Here is a 20,597-nt window from a genome sequence, read left to right on the forward strand (position 1 = left end):
TAAGAGAAAAACAGTGGAAGGCAAAGCATAAGAGGCTCTTAACTATAGAGAACAAACTGAATGTTTCTGGAGGGGAGGTGGGCAGGGGGATGAGTTAAATGGGTGATGGGTATTAAGGAGGGAACTTGTGATGAGCACTGGGTGTTTTATGTAAGTGATGAATCACAATTTTCTACACCTAAAACTAATATTACACTGTATGTTAACTAGCTAGAATTTAGATAAAACTTGAAACTAAAAAATCTACAAGCCATTTTTAGTTGAATTGCTGTTTTTATATTATGTAATTTATTTAAGTACTTTTTATATTAACATCTTAATCATATATTCGATTTGCCAATATCTTCTTCTATTCAGTGATTGACTCTTCAATTTTTTTGATGTTTTCCTTAGCTATAGAAAAAACTTTTAGTTTGAAGTAGTCCCATTTGTTTATTTAAGCTTTTGTTGCCTTAGTATGAAGAAAGTAGTCTAAAAGTATTGGTAAAACTCATATCCAAGAGCTTACTGTTTATATTTTCTTGTAGACATTTTATGCTTTTTGGTCTCATGTTTAAGTTTTTAATAAGCATTTATTTATTTGTTTGTTTATGTATTTATTTAAAAAGATAGTGGTCCAGTTTCATTCTTGTATGTAGCTGTCCAGTTTTCCCAACACCATTTATTGAAGGAAATGTCTTTTCCCCGTTGTATACCCTTGGTTCCTTTTCCATAATTAATTGACCATATATGCATTGGTTTATTTCTGGAGTCTCTATTTTATTCTATTGATCTATGTGACTGTTTCTATGTCAACACCATACTGTTTTGATTAGGATAGCTTTGTAGTATAATTTAAAATCTGGAACTATGATATATCCAGCTTTGTTATTTTTTTCTTCATGTTGTGTCGGTTTTTTTTTTTATGTGTGTGGTTTCTTACAAATTATAGGATGCTCTGTCTATTTGAAAAATGACATTACTGTGTTGATTGGAACTGTGTTAAATTGGTAGGCTGTTTTGTGTATTACAGACGTTTTATAAATATTAATTCTTCTAATCCATGACCACAGTATATCTTTCTATTTTTGCGTATCTTCTTGATTTCTTTCATCAATGTCTTATAGTTTCCAGAGTACATGTCTTTCAACTTTTTTGGTTAAATTAATTCCTAGGCTATTCATTCTTTCTGAATCAATTGTAAATGGAATTGTTTTCTTAATTTCTAATAGATTGTTATTAGTATATATAAACACAACCAATTTCTGTGTATTAACTTTGTATTTTGCAACTTGACTAAAAATTTTTATTACTGATAGTTTTATGGATAGTTCTATGATTTTTTTACTGGGTAACATATCATCTCAAAGTAGTGGCAGTTTTACTTCTTTTCCAATTTGGATAATTACTTTTGTTGCTTAATTGCTGTTGCTAGGACTTCCAAAACTATATTGAATAAAAGTGGAAAGAGTGGGCATTCTGTATTTTCCTGATCTTAGAGGAAAATCTTTATCCTATTTACTGTTCAATTTGTTAACTGTTGGTTTCTCTTATATGCCCTTTATTATATTGAGGGCATATTTCCTCTATACACATTTCCTCTATACACATTTATCGAGAGTTTTATAAGAAATGGATGTTGAAGTTGATCAAGTGTTTTTTCTGCATGTATTCAAATGATCCTTTTTTTAATGTTGGTGTATCATGTTTGATTTGTGGATGTTGAACCACCTGTGCATTCCTAGAATAAATCCCAGTTGATGAAGGTGTATGATTCTTTAAATTTACTGTTGAATTCATTTTGCTTATATTTTGTTAAGTTTTTTTTGCATTTATGTTCACTAGGGGTATTGGCCCATGAATTTACTTTCTGTGGTGTATTATTATTATTATTATATCAGACAGAGTAATGTTGGTTCCATAAAATGAATTTGGAAGCTGTATATACTCTTTGATTACTTGGAATAATTTAAGAAAACTAGGTACTGACTCTTCTTTAAAAGATTGGTAAAGTTCAGGGCACCTGGATGACTCAATCAGTTTACCATCTGACTTTGGATTTTGGCTCAGGTCATGATCTCACCATTTGGTTTGCCCTTCATTGGGTTCCACACTGACAGAAAGGGGTCTGCTTGGGATTCTCTCTCCCTTTCTCTCTCTGCCCCTCCCCGACTCAGGCACATGCATGCACACACATCTCTGTCTCTCAAAATAAATAAACTAAAAAAGAAGTTTGGTGATATTTACCTGTGAAACCATCTCATTCTGCATTTTTTTTCTTGGGAGTTTTAAAGTACTTATTCAATTTCATTACCTATAAACAATCTATTCAGATATTCTATTCCTTTGTGTTTTAGTCTTAGAAGGCTTTAGTTTTTTTTTTTTTTAGGAATTTATCCATTTCTTTGCTTTCCAATTTTTTTTGTATATAATTTCTTGTAATACTATTATTATTCAATGTATTTCTGTGGGTTCAGCTGTACTTTTTTAACTTCTCATTTCTTGTTTTTTTTTAAACTTTTTTTTTAACGTTTATTTATTTTTGGGACAGAGGGAGACAGAGCATGAACGGGCAAGGGGCAGAGAGAGAGGGAGACACAGATTCGGAAACAGGCTCCAGGCTCTGAGCCATCTGCCCAGAGCCTGACGCGGGGCTCGAACTCACGGACCGCGAGATCGTGACCTGGCTGAAGTCGGCCGCTTAACCGACTGCGCCACCCAGGTGCCCCCTCATTTCTTGTTTTTAATGTTTATTTTATTTTAGAGACAGAAGAGACAGAGAGGGTATGTGAGTAGGAGAAGGGCAGAGAGAAAGGGAAACACAGAATCTGAGGCAGGCTCCAGGCTCTGAGCTGTCAGCACAGAGCCTGATACAGGGTTCAAACTCACAAACCGTGAGATCATGACCTAAGCCAAAGTTGGATGCTTCACTGACTGATCCACTCAGGTGCCCCTTCATTTCTCATTTCTGATTTTACTTATTTTAGCCCTTTTTTTTTCTTGATGAGTCTATCTAGAGGTCTACTGATTTTTTTCATTGTATTAGTGGAATCATAATATATACAATAATCCCCCAAATAGTTGATGTATAGAATACATTTATATAGTAATATTATTCATATATGTAACGAATTAAGTTACTAAAATCTGAAATAGATTTATTTTATAACAGTTTTTTATTTGAATATAGTTGATACACAATATCACATTATTTTCAGGTGTACAACATAGTAATTCAACTTCTTTAGGCACTATGCTATGCTCACCACAGTTATAGCTGCAATCTGTTACCACACAATATTATTACAATATCATTGGCTCTATTTCATATGCTGTACCTTTTATTCACATGAATTATTTATTCTATAACTGGAACCCTGTTTCTCCCAGTCGCCTTCTTTCTGAAAAGATAAAAAAACACAAAAAAACACAAAACATCAGTTTGTTCTTTATATTTATAGGTCTAAATCTGCTTTTTGTTTGTGTATTATTATTATTATTATTTTTTTTAGTTTTCACATATGAGTGAAATCATATGGTATTTGTCTTTCTCGGTCTGATTTATTTCACTCAGCATTATACTCTCCAGGTTCATCCATGTGATCACAAATGGCAAGATTTCACTGTTTATATGCTGTATAATATCCCTGCAAGAGAGAGAGAGAGAGAGAGAGAGAGAGAGAGAGAGAGAGAGACATATTCCTTTTTCATTAATCTGTGGATAGACACTTATGTTCATTCCATATCTTACCTATTGCATATAATGTTGCAATAAACATAGGGCTAAATATTTATTTTCAAACTGATGTTTTCATTTTCTTTGCATAAATACCCAACAGTGGAAATACTAGATCATATGTTATTTCTATTTTTAATTGTGTGAGAAACTTCCATACTGTTTTCCACACTGGTTGCACCCATTTACATTCCCACCAATAATGCATGAGAGTTCTTTTTCTCCACATCCTCACCAACACTTGCTATTCCTTGTATTTTTTTATTTTAGCCATTCTGATGGGTATAAGGTGATTTATCATTGTGTTTCGATTCCATTTCCCTGATTATAAAGGATATTGAGAATTTTTTGGATGTCTTTTTGCCATCTGTACGTATTATATATGTATATATTATATATATTAAAAAGGTTAAAATTATATATATATATATATATGTGTGTGTGTGTGTGTATATATCATTTGCAAATATATTTTCCCATTCAGTAAATTACCTTTTTATTTTGTTGATGTCTTTCTTTGCAGTGCAAAATACTTTAATTTTGATGTAGTGTTAATAGTTTATTTTTGCTTTTGTTTCCTTTGCATTAAGGAACATATCTAGAAAAATGTTGCTGAGGATAATGTCAGAGAAATTTCTACCTGCGTTCTATTATACGATTTTTAAGGTTTCAAGTCCCACACTTAGGTCTTTAATCCATTTTCAGTTTATTTTTGTGAATGATGTTATGAAGTGATCCAATTTCATTGATTTGTATATATCTGTCCATTTTCCCAACACCACTGATTGAAAAGACTGCCTTTTCCCCATTGTATATTCTTGCCTTCTGTGTTATAAATTGACTATATAAATGTGGGTTTATTTATGGGCTTTCCATTCTGTTTCATTGATCTATGTGTCTATTTTGTGCCAGGATCATACTGTTTTTATTACTACTGCTTTGTAGTATATCCTCAAATCCAGAATTTTGCTACTTCTAACTTTGTTCTTTTTTTTTTTCTCAAGATAACCTTGGCTGTTCAGAGTCTTTGTGGTTCCATGCAAGTTTTAGTATTATTTATTCTAGTTTTGTGAAAAAAAATCTGTATTTTGATAGAGATTACATTGCATTTGTTGATTGATTTGAGCAGTACGTACATTTTAATGATATTGATTACTCCAATCCATAAATATGGAATACCTTTCCAATATTTTCCTGTAATATTCAATTTCTTTAATCAATGTTTCATAGTTTTCAGAGTGCCAGTCTTTTACCTCCTTTGTTAATTTTATTCTTAGGTGTTTCATTGTTTTTAGTGCAATTGTAAATGGAATTGTTTTCCTGGTATCTTTTTCTCCTACTTTGTTTTTAGTGCATGAAAACACTACCAATTACTGAGTATTAATTTTGTATCATGCAACTTTATGGAATTCATTTATTATTCCAGTAGCTTTTTGTGGAGTCTTCAGGGTTTTCTATGTATAGGGTTATGTTATCTGCCAATAATGACAGTTTAACATCTTTACCAATATGGATGCCTGATTTCTTTCTTTCTTTTCTTTTCTTATTTCTGCGGCTAGGACTTCCACTACTATTTTTAATAAAAGTAGTGATAATGGAAATTTTTGTTTTGCTCCTGATCTTAGAGAAAGTGCTCCTATTATTCACCATTGAGCATTATGTTAGTTATGATTTTTTTTTAATATATGGCTTTTATTTTGTTGAAGTATGTTCCCTCCCAACCCACTTTAAGATTTTAATCATGGACAGATGTTAAATTTTATCAAATACTTTTTCTGCAGCTATTGAGATGATCAAATGATTTTTATCCTCCATTTTGTTAATATGGTGTATCACAGTAACTCATTTGCAAATACTGAACCATTCTTGCATCCTCGGAATAAATCCCACTTGATTGTAGTGAATGATCCTTTTAATGTAATGTTGAATGTAGTTTGATAATATTTTGCTGAGGTTTTTGCATCTATGTTCATCAGGGATATCAAACTGTACTCGTATTTTGTTTTTGTTTTTGCTTTGTGGTGTCTGTTTTTAGTATCAGGTTAATTCTGGCTTTGTAGAATGTATTTGGAAGTTTTTCTTCCTCTTATATTTTTTTAATAGATTCAGGAATATAGGTATTAGTTCTTTAAATGTTTGGTAGAGTTGACCTGTGAATCCATCTGGTTCTGAACTTTTGTTTGTTGGGAGTATTTAAATTACCTATTCAATTTTGTTACTAGTAATTGGTCTGTGTAGATTTTCTACCTTATTTTTTTCTACCTTATTTTATTCCTTATTCAGTTTTGAAAGATTGTGTATTCTTAGGAATTCATCCATTTCTTCTAAGTTGTGCAATTGGTTGACATATAATTTTTTCATAATATTCTTTTATAATCCTTTGTATTTCTGTGGTACCATGGTTTACTTTTCCTCTTTCATTTCTCATTTTATTTATTTTGGTACTTTCTGGTTTTTTTCTTGATGATTCTTCCTAAAGATTTGTCAATTTTATGTATATTATTTAAAGAATCAGCTGTTGGTTTTCATTAAGTTATTCCTTTTGTTTTGTTTTGTTTTCTCTCCATGCATTTACCTATCCTCTCATCTTCATTGCTTTTCTCCATCTAGTCACCTGGGGCTTGTTTTATTATTTTTCTAGTTCCTCCAGTTGTATGGTTGGATTATTTATTTGTGCTTTTGAATTGGTTCACAAAATAGGCATGTATTGCTTATATTTCCTTTTTAGAACAGCTTTTGCTCTTTCCCCAGCATTTTGAATCATGGCCTTTTCATTTTTATTTGTCTCCATGTATTTTTTCTTTCTTCTTTGTTTTCTTCATTGATCCATTGGTTGTTTAATAGCATGTTGTTTGTCCTCTACATGTTTCTGTTTTTTCCAGTTTATTTCTGTGTGTGTGTGTGTGTGTGTGTGTGTGTGTGAGAGAGAGAGAGAGAGAGAGAGAGAGAGAGATATCAATTTTTAGTTTCATACTGTCATGGTCAGAAAATATACATGGTATAATTTCAATCTTGATAAACTTGTTGCAGCTTGTTTCTTGGCCTAAAGTGTGATTTATTCTGGAGAATATTTCATGTGTACGTGGAAAGAATGTGTATCCTTGTGTGTGTGTGTGTGTGTGTGTAATGTTCCCTAAATATCTTTAATCCATGTCATCTCATGAGTCATGCAAAGAGACTGTTTCCTTATTGCTTTTCTGTCTATGTGATCTATCCATTGATGTAAGTGGAGTGTTAAGGTCCTCTACTATTTTATTACCATCAAGTTTTCTATTTATGTCCGTTAACATTTGCTTTATGTATTTAGGTGTATTAATATTGGGTGTGTAGATATTTACAATTGTTATATATAATTCCCTTCTTTGTCACTTTTATGATTTTTTTTTTGGTTTAAAGTCTATTTTTTTCTTATGAAAGTATTGGTGCCCTGGATTTATTTTCTGGTTCCTTTTTAAATTTTAAAAGTTTTTCCATCTCTTCACTTTTAGTCTGCCTGTGGTTTTAGGTCTGAGGTGACTCTCCTATAGACAGTACATATATGGGCCTTTTTTCTATTCCTGTTAGATTTATTTACTTTTTGAAGAAACAGCTTTTATATTAATTGATTTTCACTTAGTCTCTATATCCTTTATTTCTGCTTTGATATTTATTGTTTCCCATTTGCTATTAACTTTGGGTTTTGTTTGTTTATTTTTTCTAGTTCTTTGGGTGTTTTTAGATTGTTTTGGGACATTTTTTGGGGGATTAGGCCTGTATTGCTATGAACTTCCCTCTTAGAACTGTTTTTGCTACACCCATTAATTTGGGAAATTGTGTTTTCATATTCATTCATTTGTCTCTAGCAATGTTTTTATTTTCTCTTTGATTTCTTCACTGACCCATTAATTGTTTAAGAGTATGCTGTTTAGTTTCTCCAGTTTTTTTCCCCAATTTTCTCCTTGTAATTAATTTCTACCTTCTTACCCTTGTGATCAGAAAATATAGGTGATATGATTAAAATCTTTTTTAACTTTATTGAGAATTTTTTTGTTGCTTAGCATGTTATCTCTTTGGAGTATGTCTCATATTTACTTAAAAAGAGATTGTATTCTTCAGTGTTTGAATCAAATGTTCTTTATCAACCTATTAAGTCCCTCTAGTCAATGTGTCATTTCAGGCCAATGCTTTCTTATTGATTTAATGCATGGATGAACTGTCCATTGATATAAGTGTGGAATTAAAGTATCTGATTACTGTATTGCTGTAATTTCTTCCTCTATCTCTGTTAATATATGCTTTATATGTTTAAGTGTTTCTATGTTGAGGGCACAAATATTTATGAATATTATATCGTTTTCTGAAATTGACTCCTTTATCATTGTATAATGCCATTCTGGTGTTTTTTTTTTTAAGTTTTTATTTAAATTCTCTTAGTTACCATAGAGTGTAATATTAGTTTCAGATGTACAATTTAGTGATTCAACACTTACATGCAACACTTGGTGCTCATCACATGTGCACTCCTTGATACTCATCACTTATTTACCACATGCCCTCATCCACCTCCTGCTAATGATCAGATAGTTCTCTATTGTTAAGAGGTCGTTTCTTGATTTGGCCCCATCTCTCTCTTTTTTCCCCTTATACTCCTTTGTTTTGTTTCTTACATTCCACATATGAGTAAAATTATATGATATTTGTCTTTCTCTAACTGACTTATTTTGCTTAGCACAGTACTCTATAGCTCCATCCATGTCATTGCAAATGGCAAGAATTAATTTTTTAAATTTATGATTGAGTGATACTCCATTTATACACACACACACACACACACACACACACACACACCACTTCTTTATCCATTCACAAGCAGATGTACATTTGGGATGTTTCCATAATTTGGCTATTGTAGACAATGCTGCTATAAACATCGAGGTGCATGTATTCCTTTGAATTATTATTTTTGTATTCTTTGAGTGACAACCTAGTAGTGCAACTGTTGATTCTTAGGATAGTTCTGCCTTTAACTTTTGAGGAACCCCCGTAGTGTTTTCCAGAGTGGCTTCACCAGCTTGCATTTCCATAAACAGTGCAGGAGAGTTCTGCATTCTCCACATCGTTACAAACACCTGTTGTTTCTTGTGTTTTAGTAATTCTGACAGGTGTGAGGTAATATCTTACTGTAGTTTTGATTGTATTTCCCTTATTATCATCGATGCTGAATATCTTTTCATGTGTCTGTTGGCCAATTGTATGTCTTCTGTGGAAAATGTCTATTCATATCTTCAGTCCATTTATAATTGGCTTATTCATTGGTGGGGTCTTTAGTTTTTTTTCAATATATGAAATTTATTGTCAAATTGGTTTCCATACAACACCCAGTGCGCATCCCAAAAGGTGCCCTCTTCAATAGCCAACCCCCACCCTCCCTCCCTCCGACCCTCCATCAACCCTCAGTTTGTTCTCAGCTTTTAAGAGTCTCTTATGCTTTGGCTCTCTCCCACTCTAACCTCTTTTTTTTTTTCCTTCCCCTCCCCCATGGGTTTCTGTTAAGTTTCTCAGGATCCACATAAAAGTGAAACCAATTGGTATCTGTCTTTCTCTGTATGGCTTATTTCACTTAGCATCACACTCTCCAGTTCCATCCACGTTGCTACAAAGGGCCATATTTTGTTCTTTCTCATTGCCACATAGTACTCCATTGTGTATATAAACCACAATTTATTTATCCATTCATCAGTTGATGGACATTTAGGTTCTTTCCATAATTTGGCTATTGTTGAGAGTGCTGCTATGAACATTGGGGTACAAGTGCCCCTATGCATCAGTACTCCTGTATCCCTTGGGTAAATTCCTAGCAGTATATTACTGGGTCATAGGGTAGGTCTATTTTTAATTTTTTGAGGAACCTCCACACTGTTTTCCAGAGTGGCTGCACCAATTTGCATTCCCACCAACAGTGCAAGAGGGTTCCCATTTCTCCACATCCTCGCCAGCATCTATAGTCCCCTGATTTGTTCATTTTGGCCACTCTGACTGGCATGAGGTGATACCTGAGTGTGGATTTGATTTTTATTTCCCTGGTAAGGAGCGACGTTGAGCATCTTTTCATGTGCCTGTTGGCCATCTGGATGTCTTCTTTAGAGAAGTGTCTATTCATGTTTTCTGCCCATTTCTTCACTGGGTTATTTGTCTTTCGGGTGTGGAGTTTGGTGAGCTCTTTATAGATTTTGGATACTAGCCCTTTGTCTGATATGTCATTTGCAAATATCTTTTCCCATTCCGTTGGTTGCCTTTTAGTTTTGTTGGTTGTTTCCTTTGCTGTGCAGAAGCTTTTTATCTTCATAAGGTCCCAGTAATTCATTTTTGCTTTTAATTCCCTTGCCCTTTGGGGATATGTCAACTAAGAGATTGCTACGGCTAAGGTCAGAGAGGTCTTTTCCTGCTTTCTCCTCTAGGGTTTTGATGGTTTACTGTCTCACATTCAGCTCCTTTATCCATTTTGAGTTTATTTTTGTGAATGGTGTGAGAAAGTGGTCTAGTTTGAATCTTCTGCATGTTGCTGTCCAGTTCTGCCAGCACCATTTGTTAAAGAGAATGTCTTTTTTTCCATTGGATGTTTTTTCCTGCTTTGTCAAAGATGAGTTGGCCATACGTTTGTGGGTCTAGTTCTGGGGCTTCTATTCTATTCCATTGGTCTATGTGTCTGTTTTTGTGCCAATGCCATGCTGTCTTGATGATTACAGCTTTGTAGTAGAGGCTAAAGTCTGGGATTGTGATGCCTCTTGCTTTGGTCTTCTTCTTCAAAATTACATTGGCTATTCGGGGCCTTTTGTGGTTCCATATGAATTTTAGGATTGCTTGTTCTAGCTCTGAGAAGAATGCTGCTGTAATTTTGATTGGGATTGCATTGAATGTGTAGATAGCTTTCAGCAATATTGACATTTTGACAATATTTATTCTTCCAATCCATGATCAGGGAATGTCTTTCCATTTCTTTATATCTTCTTCAATTTCCTTCATAAGCTTTCTATAGTTTTCAGCATACAGATCTTTGTCATCTTTGGTTAGGTTTATTCCTAGGTATTTTATGCTTCTTGGTGCAATTGTGAATGGGATCAGTTTCTTTATTTGTCTTTCTGTTGCTTCATTGTTAGTGTATAAGAATGCAACTGATTTCTGTACATTGATTTTGTAGCCTGCAACTTTGCTGAATTCCTGTATCAGTTTTAGCAGACTTTTGGTGGAGTCTATCGGATTTTCCATGTATAATATCATGTCATCTGCAAAAAGCGAAAGCTTGACTTCCTCTTTGCCAATTTTGATGCCTTTGATTTCCTTTTGTTGTCTGATTGCTGATGCTAGCACTTCCAACACTATGTTAAACAACAGCGGTGAGAGTGGACATCCTGTCATGTTCCTGATCTCAGGGATAAAGCTCTCAGTTTTTCCCTGTTGAGGATGATGTTAGCTATGGGCTTTTCATAAATGGCTTTGATGATGTTTAAGTATGTTCCTTCTATCCCGACTTTCTCAAGGGTTTTTATTAAGAAAGGGTGCTGGATTTTGTCAAAGGCCTTTTCTGCATCGATTGACAGGATCATATAGTTCTTATCTTTTCTTTTATTAAAGTGATGTATCACATTGATGGAATTGCGAATGTTGAACCAGCCCTAAATCCCAGGAATGAATCCCACTTGATCATGGTGAATCATTCTTTTTATAAGCTGTTGAATTCGATTTGCTAGTATCTTATTGAGAATTTTTGCATCCATATTCATCAGGGATATTGACCTGTAGCTCTCTTTTTTTAATGGGTCTCTGTCTGGTTTAGGAATCAAAGGAATACTGGCTTCCTAGAATGAGTCTGGAAGTTTCCTTCCCTATCTATTTCTTGGAATAGCTTGAGAAGGATAGGCATTATCTCTGCTTTAAACGTCTGGTAGAACTCCCCTTGGAAGCCATCTGGTCCTGGACTCTTATTTGTTGGGATATTTTTGATGACAGATTCAATTTCTTCGCTGATTATGGGTCTGTTAAAGCTTTCTATTTCCTCCTGATTGAGTTTTGGAAGAGTGTGGGTGTTTAGGAATTTGTCCATTTCTTCCAGGTTGTCCAGTTTGGTGGCATATAATTTTTCATAGTATTCCCTGATAATTGCTTGTATCTCTGAGGGATTGGTTGTAATAATTCCATTTTCATTCATGATTTTATCTATTTGGGTCATCTCCCTTTTCTTTTTGAGAAGGTTGGCTAGAGGTTTGTCAATTTTGTTTATCTTTTCAAAAACCCAATTCTTGGTTTCATTGATCTGCTCTACAGTTTTTTTAGATTCTATATTGTTTATTTCTGCTCTGATATTTATGATTTCTCCCCTTCTGCTGGGTTTAGGCTGCCTTTGCTGTTCTGCTTCTAGTTCCTTTAGGTGTGCTGTTAGATTTTGTATTTGGGATTTTTCTTGTTTCTTGAGATAGGCCTGGATTGCAATGTATTTTCCTCTCAGGACTGCCTTCGCTGTGTCCCAAAGCATTTGGATGGTTGTATTTTCAGTTTTGTTTGTTTCCATGCATTTGTAAATGTCTTCTCTAATTGCCTGGTTGACCCACTCATTCGTTAAGGGTGTTCTCTAACCTCCATGCTTTTGGAGGTTTTCCAGACTTTTTCCTGTGGTTGATTTCAAGCTTCTTAGCATTGTGGTCTGAAAGTATGCATGGTATGATTTCAATTCTTGTATACTTATGAAAGGCTGTTTTGTGACCCAGTATATGATCTATCTTGGAGAATGTTCCATGTGCACTCGAGAAGAAAGTATATTCTGTTGCTTTGGGATGCAGAGTTTTAAATAGATCTGTCAAGTCCATCTGATCCAATGTCTCATTCAGGGCCCTTGTTTCTCTATTGACCGTGTGTCTAGATGATCTATCCATTTCTGTAAGTGGGGTGTTAAAGTCCCCTGCAATTACCATATTCTTATCCATAAGGTTGCTTATGTTTATGAGTAATTGTTTTATATATTCGGGGGCTCCGGTATTTGGCGCATAGACATTTATAATTGTTAGCTCTTCCTGATGGATAGACCCTGTAATTATTATATAATGCCCTTCTTCATCTCTTGTTACAGCCTTTAATTTAAAGTCTAGTTTGTCTGACGTAAGTATGGCTACTCCAGCTTTCTTTTGGCTTCCAGTAGCATGATAAATAGTTCTTCAACCCCTCACTCTCAATCTGAAGGTGTCCTCAGGTCTAAATTGAGTCTCTTGTAGACAGAAAATAGATGGGTCTTGTTTTTTTATCCATTCTGATACCCTATGTCTTTTGGTTGGCGCATTTAGTCCATTTACATTCAGTGTTATTATAGAAAGATACAGGTTTAGAGTCATTGTGATGTCTGTATGTTTTATGCTTGTAGTGATGTCTCTGGTACTTTGTCTCACAGGGTCCCCCTTAGGATCTCTTGTAGGGCTGGTTTAGTGGTGACGAATTCCTTCAGTTTTTGTTTGTTTGGGAAGACCTTTATCTCTCCTTCTATTCTAAATGACAGACTTGCTGGATAAAGGATTCTCGGCTGCATATTTTTTCTGTCTAGCACCCTGAAAATCTCGTGCCAATTCTTTCTGGCCTGCCAAGTTTCAAAAGAGAGATCAGTCACGAGTCTTATAGGTCTCCCTTTATATGTGAGGGCACGTTTACCCCTTGCTGCTTTCAGAATTTTCTCTTTATCCTTGTATTTTGCCAGTTTCACTATGATATGTTGTGCAGAAGATCGATTCAAGTTACGTCTGAAGGGAGTTCTCTGTGCCTCTTGGATTTCAATGCCTTTTTCCTTCCCCAGTTCAGGAATGTTCTCAGCTATTATTTCTTCAAGTACACCTTCAGCACCTTTCCCTCTCTCTCTCCCTCCCCTGGGATTCTAATTATGTGTGTATTATTTCTTTTTAGTGTATCACTTATTTCTCTAATTTTCCCCTCATACTCCTGGATTTTTTTATCTCTCTTTTTCTCAGCTTCATCTTTTTCTATAACTCTATCTTCTAGTTCACCTATTCTCTCCTCTGCCTCTTCAATCTGAGCCGTCATCGCTTCCATTTTATTTTGCATTTCGTTTAAAGCATTTTTCAGCTCTCCTGGCTGTTCCTGAGTCCCTTGATCTCTGTAGCACGAGATTCTCTGCTGTCCTCTATACTGTTTTCAAGCCCAGCGATTAATTTTATGACTATTATTCTAAATTCACTTTCTGTTATATTATTTAAATCCTTTTTGATCAGTTCATTAGATTTTGTTATTTCCTGGAGATTCTTTTGAGGGGAATTCTTCCATTTGGTCATTTTGGATAGTCCCTGGAGTGGTGTGGACCTGCAGGGCACTTCCTCTGTGCTCTGGTGTGTAACTGGATTTGATGGGCGGAGCAGCAGTCAGACCTGATGTCTGCCCCCAGCCCACCGATGGGGCCACAGTCATACTGGTGTGTGCCTTCTCTTCCCCTCTCCTAGGGGCAGGATTCACTGTGGGGTGGTGTGGCCCGTCTGGGCTACTTGCACACTGCCAGGCTTGTGATGCTGGGGATCTGGCGTATTAGCTGGGGTGGGTAGGCAGGGTGCACGGGGGCAGGAGGGGCAGGCTTAGCTCGCTTCTCCTTAGGTGATCCACTTTAGGAGGGGCCCTGTGGCAGTGGGAGGGAGTCAGACATGCTGCTGGAGGGGTGGCTCCACAGAAGCACAGCATTGGGTGTTTGCGGAGAGCAAGCAAGTTCCCTGGCAGGAACTGGTTCCCTTTGGGATTTTGGCTGGGGGATGGGCGAGGGAGATACCGCTGGTGAGCGCCTTTGTTCCCCAACAAACTGAGCTCTGTCGTCTGGGGGCGCAGCAACTCTGCCTCCCTTTGTCCTTCAGCCTTCCCACTTTCCAAGCAGAGCTGTTAACTTATGACCTCCCAGATGCTAAGTTGTGCTTGCTGTGGGAACACACTCTGTCTGGCCCCTCTTCTTCTGCAAGCCAGACCCGGGGGCTCTGCTTGACCGGCAGCCTGCCCCTCTGCCCCGGCTCCCTCCCGCCAGTCCGTGGAGCACGCACCGTCTTGCCGCCCTTCCTACCCTCTTCCGTGGGCCTCTCGTCTGTGCTTGGCTCCGGAGACTCCGTTCTGCTAGTCTTCTGGTGGTTTTCTGGGTTAGTTAGGCAGGTGTAGGTGGAATCTAAGTAATCAGCAGGACGGGCGGTGAGCCCAGCGTCCTCCTATGCCACCATCTTCCAACCTTTTTTTTTGTGGTATCTTTAGTTTTTATAACTTCTTTATATAATTTGGAGAGTAACCCTTTTTCAGATAGGCTATTTGCAACTATGTTCTCACATTCTGTAGCTTGTCTTTTAGTTTTATTGATTGTATCTGCCATTGTGCAAAAGATTTTTATCTTGATGAAGTCACAATAGTTTAATTTTGCTTTTGTTTCCTTTACCTCAGGAGACAAATCTAGAAAGAAGTTACTATAGCCATGTCAAAGAGGTTACTGCCTGTGTTGTCTTCTGGATTTTTATGGTTCCCTGTCTCATATTTAGGTCATTCATCCATTTGGAATTTATTTTTGTGTATAGTGTAAGAAAACGGTCCTGTTTCATTCTTTTGCATGTTGCTGTCTTGTTTTCCCAGCACCATTTGTTTAAAACACTATCTTTCACCTATTGGATATTCTTTCTTGCTTTTTAAAACATTAATTGACCATGTATTTGTGTTTCCTTTCAGGGTTTCTATTCTGGTCTTTGATCTATGTGTCCATTTTGTTCCAGTACCTTAGTATTTTGATCACTACAGCTTTATAATATAACTTGAATTATGGAATTGTGATGCCTACAGCTCTGCTATTCTTTTTGAAGGTTGCTTTGGCTAGTCGGGGTCCTTTGAGCTTCCATAAAAAATTAGGATTATACGTTCTAGCTCTATGAAAAATTCTGTTGATATTTTGATAGGGATTTCATTATATGTGTAAACTGCTTTGTGTAGTATAGTTTAGCAAAGTTTGTTCTTTAAATCCATGAGCATGGAATGTCTTTCCATTCCTTAGTGTCATCTTCAATTTCTTTCATCAGTGTTTTATAGTTTTCAGGTTTTCCTATGTATCTTATTGTTTTTTGGTGCAATTGTAAATGGGATTGATTTTTAAAAATTTCTCTTTTTGCTGCTTCATTATTGGTGCATGGAAATGCAACAGATTTCTATATTTGATTTAGTATCCTGTGCCTATACTGAATCTGTGAATTAGTTTTAGTAATGTTTTGAAGTCTCTCAGGTTTTCTATAGATTATCATGTCATATGGAAATAGGAAAGTAAAAGTTGTACTTCTTCCTTGCTGATTTGGATGCCTTTCATTTCTTTTTGTTTTCTGATTGTCGTGGCTAAGATTCCAGTACTATGTTAAACAACAGTGGGAAGAGTGGACATCCCTGTCTTCTTTTTCCCTGTCGAGGGTGATATTAGTCATGGGTTTTTCACAGAGGGCCTTGATTATGTTGAATTATATTCCCTCTAAACCTACTTTGTTGAGTTTTTTTGTCATAAATGGAAGTTTTACGTTGTCAAATGCTTTTATGCATCTACTGAAATGATCATATGGTTCTTACCCTTTCCTTTATTAATGCAGTGTATTACATTGACTGATTTGCAAATATTGAAACACCCTTGCAACACAGGAGTAAATCCCACTTGATCTTGGTGAATAATTCTTTTAGTATATTATTGGATTCTGTTTGCTAGAATTTTATTTAGAAATTTTGCATCTATGTTCATCAGGGATAGTAGCCTGTACTTCTCTTTTATAGTGGAGAATTTTATCTGGGTCTGGTATCAGGGTAATGCTGACCTCATAGAAGGAATTTGGAAGTTTTCCTTCTTCCTCTTCTTCCTTCTCCTCCTCCTCCTCTTCCTGTTTCTCTTCCTCCTCCTCCTCCTCCTCCTCCTCCTCCTTCTTCTCTTCTTCTTCTTCTTCTTCTTCTTCTTCCTTGCCTAGTTTGGCATGAATAGGTATTAACTGTTTGTAAAATATTTAGTAGAATTCACCTGTGAAGATATCTGGCCCTGAACTTTCTTTTTTAATATGAAATCTATTGTCAAATTGGTGTTGTATGGAAACAACACCCAGTGCTCATCCCAACAGGTGCCTTACTCAATTCCCATCACCCACCCTCCCTCCCTTCCACCCCCCATCAACCCTCAGTTTATTCTCAGTTTTTAACAGTCTCTTATGCTTTGGCTGTCTCCCTCTCTAACTTTTTTTTCCTTCCCCTCCCCCATGGTCTTCTGTTAAGTTTCTCAGGATCCACATAAGAGTGAAAACATATGGAATCTGTCTTTCTCTGTATGACTTATTTCACTTAGCATAACACTTTCCAGTTCCATCCACGTTGCTACAAAATGGCGCTAGACTTTTGTATGTTGGGAGATTTTTGATTACTCATTCAATTTCTTTGCTGGTGTGATCAGTTTGCTCAAGTTTTAAATTTCTTCCTGTTTCGGTTTTTGTAGTTTATATGTTTTTAGGAATCTATTCATTTCTTCTAGGTTGTCCAATTTCTTGGCACATAGTATTACATAATATTATCTTTTAATTGTTCACATTTATGTAGTGTCAGTTGTTATTTCTCCTTTCTCCTTTTTGATTTTACATATTCGGGTCCTTTCTCTTTACTTTTTGATAAATCTGGCTAGAAGTTTATCAATTTTATTAATTTTTTCAAGTACTGGTTCCTAGTCTCATTTATCTCTTCTATTGTTTTTTGTTTGTTTGTTTGTTTGTTTTAGTTTCTATTTTATTTATTTCTGCTCTAATCTTTATTATTTTCTTCCTTCTGCTGGCTTTAAGCTTGGTTGTTGCTTTTCCTAGCTTCTTTTGGTGTAAGGTTAGGTTGTTTATTTGATATTTTTCTTGCTTCTTGAGGAAGGCCCGTATTGCTATATACTCACCTGTTTTGAGCATTTTGTTACATCCCAAAAGTTTTGGACCAATGTGTTTTCACTTACATTTTTTTCCATGTATTTTTTTTCTTTGTTGATTTCCTGGTGACCCATTCATTGTTTTGTAACATGTTCTTTAACATCCATGTGTTTGTCATCTTTACAATTTGTGTGTGTGTGTGTGTGTGTGTGTGTGTGTGTGTGTGTTAGACTTCTGGTATCATAGCATTGTGGTCAGAAAAGTTGCATGCTATGATTTCAACATTTTGTTTTTTTGTTGAAGCCAGTTTTGTGTCCTAACATGTGATATATTCTGGAGAATGTTCCATATACACTTGAAAAAATATGTATTCTGCTGTTTTAAGAAGGAATTATATGGGTATATCCGTAAAGTACTTCTGGCCATGTGCCATTTTTCCTTGCTTATTTTCTGTTTAGATGATCTGTCCTTTGATGTAAGTGGGTTGTTAGGGTGCCCTGCTATTATTATGTTATTATCAATGAATTCTTATATGGTTGTTAATAATTATTTTATATGTATTTTTATATGTATTTTACTGTTTTATGAAGGAATGTTATGGCTATATCTGTTAAGTACCTCTAGCCCAATACCATTTTTTCCTTGCCGATTTTCTGCTTAGATGATCTGTCCTTTGATGTAAGTGAGTTGTTAAGATTCCCTGCTATTATTGTGTTATTTTATTATCAATGAATTCTTATATGTTTGTTATTAATTATTTTATATATTTGGGTGCTCTCCTGTTGGGAGCATACTTTGATTTCCATATCCCATTGCATTGTCACCTTTATGATTATTTAATGCCCTTCTTTGTCTCTAGTTAGAGTCTTTGTTTTAAAATCTAGTTTACATGATATAAATATGGCTATTCCATACTTCTTTTGCCATCCATTTGCATGGTAAGTGTTTCTTCATCCCCTCACTTTCAGTCTTCAGGTGTCTTTAGGTCTATTAATTCATCTATTGTAGGCAGGGTTTTGTTTTTGTTTTTGTTTTTGTCTTTTCTGACACCCTATTTCTTTTTACTGGAGTGTTTGGTCCATTACATTCAGAGTAATTGCTGATAAATATGTATTTATGTCATTGTATTACTTGTCTTGACATTGTTTGTGGAGACTTTCTTTGTTCCTTTCTTGTATTGTCAATTTTGAACGTTCCTTTCCGCTCAGTGAGTCCCCTTTAATATTTCCTGCAGGGCTGGTTTAGTGGTCATTAACTCCTTTAGGTTTTCTGTTTTTTTGTTTCTGTTTTTCTGTGTTTGTGTGTGTGTGTGTGTGTGTGTGTGTTGTTTGTTTTTGTTTTTTTGTCTGGGAAACTCTTTATCTCTCCTTGTATTCTGAATGATAGCCTTGCTGGATAGAGTATTATTGGCTACATATACTTCCCATTTAGCAAATTGAACATACCATGCCATTCCCTTCTGTCTTGCCATGTTTCTGTTGAGAAATCTCCAGCTAGCCTTATGGGTCTCATCTTGTAAGTTAAGGATTTGTTTTGTCTTCCTGATTTTAAGAATTTTTATCTTTATCACTATATTTTACAATATATGTCTTGGTATTGGCCTGCTTTTGTTGATTTTAGTGGGAGTTCTATATGACTTTTGGATCTGGATGCCTGTTTCTTTCCCCGGATTAGGGAAGTTTTCAGCTTATTTTCTCAAATAAATTTTTGCCCTCTTTTCTCTTTCTCCTTCTTCTGGGACTCCTATAATAAAAATGTTATTATCTTAAAAGGAGTCACTGAGTTCCTTAAGTCTATTCTCTTCTTCCATAATTATTGTTTGTTTTTTCACCTTCATTTTTTTCCATCTTTTTGCTTTCTAGTCTACTAATTCATTCCTCTGCTTCTTCAAATCTCATTTATTTTATATTTATTTTCTAACTGATTGTATTTTAACTCTTTTATCTCTGTGGTAAGTTTCTCTCTGATGTCTTCCATTCTTTTTTCAAACACATCAAGTATCCTTCTGATTTTTCCTTTAGATATTCCATCATACATGTTACTTATAGCTGTCTTGCTTACATCTCTGGGCATGGCCATATATCGTTCTTTCATTTTGGATGCATTCTTCCATCTTGGCATATTGACTAAGTCTCTGCCTTCTTCTCTGTGTTAAAAAAGCACATTATGTATCTGCTTCTGAGAATAATGGTTTTATGAGAAAGAGGTCGGGTAGTTTCCAGGGCCTGGAGCTTCAGGGAGTGCCTCCGGTGTGTGCGGTGTGCACTCTGCTGTTGTGTTTTGGCTTCTGTATCCTTTAGGCCAGTCATTTGCAGAGGCTCCCCTTGCCTGCAATGGGCTATGTTTGGTTCTTGAATGTAGTGAGTTGTAAATATGTGTGCTCTGGTCTGCTTGTTAAATGATATCTAATACTACTTCCACTAGAACTCGAGCCCTGCAGCACTCTCTTGTTGGGAGATGTGTTGTGGGAAGGGATTTCTGGTGGTTTTCTGAGGAAGGTGCCTGCAATGCTGGGACTGAGATAAACTTGACTGAGAAAGGTATTCCTGCCTGAGGGCAGGAGAGTCAGGCTTGGTTTAAGCAAATTAGACAGCCTGTGTTGGTGCTACACCACTTCCCATAGGTGGCCCTGTGTTTATGCTGAAGGGCAAGAGAGGGAAATGGCACTGGCCATCTCCTTTGTCTCCAGAGAGGAGTCCCCATGGACACTGCCTCTCAGGGATGGGCTCCAAGAAGAGTTAATAACCTTTTCCATGTGTGGCCCATGAATTTTTCAAATCGCTGTTTCCAGACGATTCCTCAGGTTGTTTGCATGCCTTCTCTCTGGGCACAAGGCAGTGCCATCCAAGCTCTATCCCAGCCAAGTAAGCTGACTTTTAACTCCAAGTTTTAATCCCCACTGTTTGCATGAACTAATGAAAGTCAGCCCTCTTATATCCCCCAGCCAATGTCTTTGGGAAATGCTGTCATTATGCATTCCCCTG

Source organism: Prionailurus bengalensis, chromosome X, assembly GCF_016509475.1.
Source record: "Prionailurus bengalensis isolate Pbe53 chromosome X, Fcat_Pben_1.1_paternal_pri, whole genome shotgun sequence".
Taxonomy (NCBI): domain Eukaryota; kingdom Metazoa; phylum Chordata; class Mammalia; order Carnivora; family Felidae; genus Prionailurus; species Prionailurus bengalensis.